Source organism: Asparagus officinalis, chromosome 4 (genome assembly GCF_001876935.1).
Source record: "Asparagus officinalis chromosome 4, Aspof.V1, whole genome shotgun sequence".
Taxonomy (NCBI): Eukaryota; Viridiplantae; Streptophyta; class Magnoliopsida; order Asparagales; family Asparagaceae; genus Asparagus; species Asparagus officinalis.
Genome location: NC_033797.1, coordinates 11658776 through 11663191, shown reverse-complemented (window position 1 = coordinate 11663191; position 4416 = coordinate 11658776).

Below are 4416 nucleotides of genomic sequence, written 5' to 3'. Positions count from 1 at the left end.
TCAACTCCGTCAGCGTCCGCTCCTGGTCCGTCTAACACGAATATGTCTGCTGCATCACCAGTGAAAATTCGGGACAGTCTGGACATATCAAAAGCCAAAGCCACGGAAGCGGATCTCCTCAGTTTGGCATTTGACAATCGGGGCAAAGCCCCAATCAAAGGACATTCGGACCCGGTAAATAAACCCTTAGTGGTTTCTTATACAGGGGGTCGTAAGAACCCTCCCGTCAGAACTGCCCCAGTCCAAAACGAGAAAATATCAATTCACTCTCGTTTAGGACTAATGAAGACCCCATTCCCGCAAGGGAGTGGGTTTAAAAATTCAACCTTGGATCGTCCAGAAGCGACAACAAGTCGTTCTGCGCATGTTAACAAGGTTCAGAAGCAAGAGATATGTTGCTCAAATCACAACAACGATGAGCTGTACTATCAGAAAAATAACTCAAGAAAAAGAGTTATGCGAGAAAATGAGTCTCACTGTTCCTGTGAGAGACTCATTAAGGCAGTGTTGACAGAATGCGGATGCTCTAAAACTAACTCAATGAGAGTCTCTGTATTCCAAAGGCTTTCCACAGAAACGTCAAGACCCAAAATGAGGCGTTTCAATAAGAAGAAACCTGTAACCCGACAAGGTGAGTTCCCTGAGGTCACTATCAACATGACCAACAAAGGAAAGCAACAGTCAATCAATCCCGACCCTGATTTCTCTCCGGGAGGGAGAGTTGAGCGGGGTCTCTCTCAAAGGATGTCGCGATTACAGAGAAGAGCCAACCGACGTCGAGACTACAAAAGGATGCACGAAGGATTATCTTCAGAAGAAGAACTGTCAGAGACTTGTTCTGCTGTAGCTTCAGACAGTACTGCATCCAGCGTAGGGCGAGTCAGAGAATCATTCGCAATCACGCCGGATCAACTGGCACACATATTACAGGAAGCGTTGGCTAAACAACGCGAGGAAATTAGAGCTGAATTCAAAACCGAGATGGAGTTAACTATGCAGCAGATGCGAGATTTGCAGGTTCACCAACGCCAACTGGAATCAAGCCAAAGAGCAGAATCCAGCCGGCGTAATGAAGAAGATGTATATTTGACGATCCTCCTCCAGATAAAGACGATTCCGGAAGCGGTCCAGTCAAGTCATCTGCTCAACCTCAACAGATGTACTTGAAGAAGAGTGAGGAAGAGGACAAGAAGATGCATGATCTCGAGAGCAAAGTTAATGCTCTGATGACTGCCCAAGAAGTGAAGAAAACGGGCATTCCGTACTCGTACCCGAGGGAGTGGGATCTGATTCCTTATCCCCCAAAATTTAATTTAATTAACTTTACTCCTTTTGATGGCAGGGGTTCGCCCACTCAGCACTTAATTTATTTCAAGTCACATCTCGGCGCAATATCCGGAAACGAAGCCTTGATGGTCCGGTCATTCGTAGGAACCCTTCGCGGGCCTGCCTTCGATTGGTACCGACGTTTAAAACCCGGGAGTATCACTAGCTGGGAGGATATGGAAGGATTGTTCCTCACCAATTTCTTCGATGACGACACTGTTTGCGTCAAAAGTTGGTTCTGTCATGGAATTCATTATATCTTCGGTCGATTACAATAAATTCAAAAAGAGATAGCCTTTTTATAAGACTTCTTTTACACAACAAAATAAAAATTACAACTCTTGGGAAACAAACGCAGGATCGTTGTTTGGATCACTGCTTGCGTGGGATCTTTGCCTGTGCCGGGAGCGCTTTGACTCGTGGACCACCAAATCACAGATTCTGATTGAATCGTGAGGGGTTTATGATTCTGACTTCGTTTATCGAAGTGAGAACTTGAAACGATATCTTATCAAAGTAAGATAGTCGTTCTTCTTGAAATCAAGTCAAAGCCTGAATATCAAGGAATTGCTGGAAGCTCAAGAACCCTGCTCGCTCTCTGCTCTCTCTGCTCTGAAGTGCTCAAAATGATCAGCCTCTTCAAAAATGGCCTTCGGGGGGTATTTATACCCTCTGGATGAACAGTGATTCCGAGATAGTGTTTACTGTCTCGGCGGGCGAGACAGTAAACACTGTCTCGGGAACAGTAAATATTGTTCCCGCGAGACAGTAAATGCTGTCTCGGGAACAGTAACTGTCTGGCAGTTTTCGTTGTAACTGCCTTCCCACGTTTCAAACTCCGTTATAACAGTAAACACTGTCTCGGGAACAGTAAATACTGTTCCCGCGAGACAGTAAATGCTGTCTCGGGAACAGTAACTGTCTGGCAGTTTTCGTTGTAACTGCCTTCCCACGTTTTACAACTCCGTTATTTTGGCAGTTATCAACGTGATTCTCGCCCACGACGTTCCCCATGTTCTTTGACAGTTAATGGACGTGTGTGGCAGTTGTTTAAGGTGGTTTCTGACCATTTCAAAACTGTCTCGCACGGAGAGACAGCAAACGCTGTCTCGCGCGGAGAGACAGCAAACGCTGTCTCGCGCGGAGAGACAGCAAACGCTGTCTCGCACGGAGAGACAGCAAACACTGTCTCACACGGAGAGACAGTAAAGACTGTCTTTTCTTTGATTTTTTGGATGACTTCCTTTTGAGCTGTATTTGGATATCTTTCAGCATTTTTTGACGCCTACAACTACTCGCCAGAGCATTGGGCGAATGCCTTCTTCCCTGGCATTAGGTACTGCCATCAATCATTTCTAGTGAATATCCCCTTTTGCAGGTTAACTATCGGTGATATATGTTATCGTTTCATCCATTAGTCTATTCAGTTCTTTGTAGAATAGCTAATATTTCTCCGGCACTGCGTTTATCGCTTGACCGTTGTCGAGATCTTGATTCGAAGCTAGTTTTTGTTCTTGTGGGTTCAGCTTTTGTCACCGAATTGAGACATCCATTGAGAGTTCGTCAGGTTATCCTTAAGAATATTTAGAATGATATTCTCCAGAAACTGCCTGTCGAATGTAGGAAAACAGTTTAGACTCGTGTACCTATTGGAGTATTCTGGTCTCTTTTTTGTTGGTAGAGATGAACCCGATGATGGAGAGGAAGAATTTTATATTCTATCTCCTGGTCTCTTTTTTGTTGGTAGAGATGAACCCAGAATCGGAGAGGAAGAATTTTATATTCTATCTCCTGGTCTCCTGTTTGTTGGTAGACCTAACTGTCATAAGGTTTGATTATTCAACTGAAAGTGGACCTCTCGTTCGTGGAATGAATCGAGAAGAGATTTTGGTTGTGGTCCTAACTGTAGTAAGGTTTGACCAAGTGGGAGTTTGATACGATCCTAACTGTTTTAAAGGTTTGATCGCTCAATTTGTAGGCCTCTCGTTCATTGAAGGAATCGAAAGGGGATTTTGGCTTTGGTCCTAACTGTTTAAAGGTTTGACCAAGTGGGAGTTTTGAGACGATCCTAACTGTTTAAAGGTTTGATCGCTCAATTTGTGGACCTCTCGTTCATGGAAGGAATCGAGAGGGGATTTTGGCTTTGGTCCTAACTGTTTAAAGGTTTGACCAAGTGGGAGTTTCGAGGTGATCCTAACTGTAGGAAGGTTTGATCACTCGATTTATGGATCTCTCGTTCATGGAATTAATCGAGAGGGGATTTTGGCTTTGGTCCTAACTGTTTAAAGGTTTGACCAAGTGGGAGCTTGATACGATCCTAACTGTTTAAAGGTTTGATCGCTCAATTTGTGGACCTCTCGTTCATGGAAGGAATCGAGAGGGAATTTTGGGCTTTGGTCCTAACTGTTTAAAGGTTTGACCAAGTATGAGTTTTGAGACGATCCTAACTGTTTAAAGGTTTGACCGTTCAATTTGAATGGACCTCTCGTTCATGGGAGGAATCGAGAGGAGATTTTGGCTTTGGTCCTAACTGTTTAAAGGTTTGACCAAGTGGGAGTTTTGAGACGATCCTAACTGTTTAAAGATTTGATCGCTCAATTTGTAGACCTCTTGTTCATGGAAGAAATCAAGAGGGGGTTTTGGATTTGGTCCTAACTGTTTAAAGGTTTGACCGAGTGTGAGTTTTGTGAGGGAAGATTGATCTAAAGAAATGATCGAATCTCATCTCAGCAAAAGAGTATTCGAAAATGAACGTGGGGGATGTAGTGTTTATCACTTTGTTTGTAATGATCGGGTTATCCCTAAGAAAATTACATATAGCATTCTTTCGAGAACTTCCCGTTACATGAACCATCCACCCCCAGCTTTTCTTATGAAACTGGGTTTATCATTATATTCAGCTGCATGATCGGGTTATCCTTAAGAGTACTATGCATAGCGCTCTCCAGGAACTTCCCGTGAAAGAAAGGAAATAGTTTAGACTCATATACCTGTTGGAGTATTGAGGAGCAGTTTATACTCGTATACTTTTCGGAGTGAAATGGAGAAGCAGTTTATACTCGTATACTCTTCGGAGTTAGGGGAAAACAG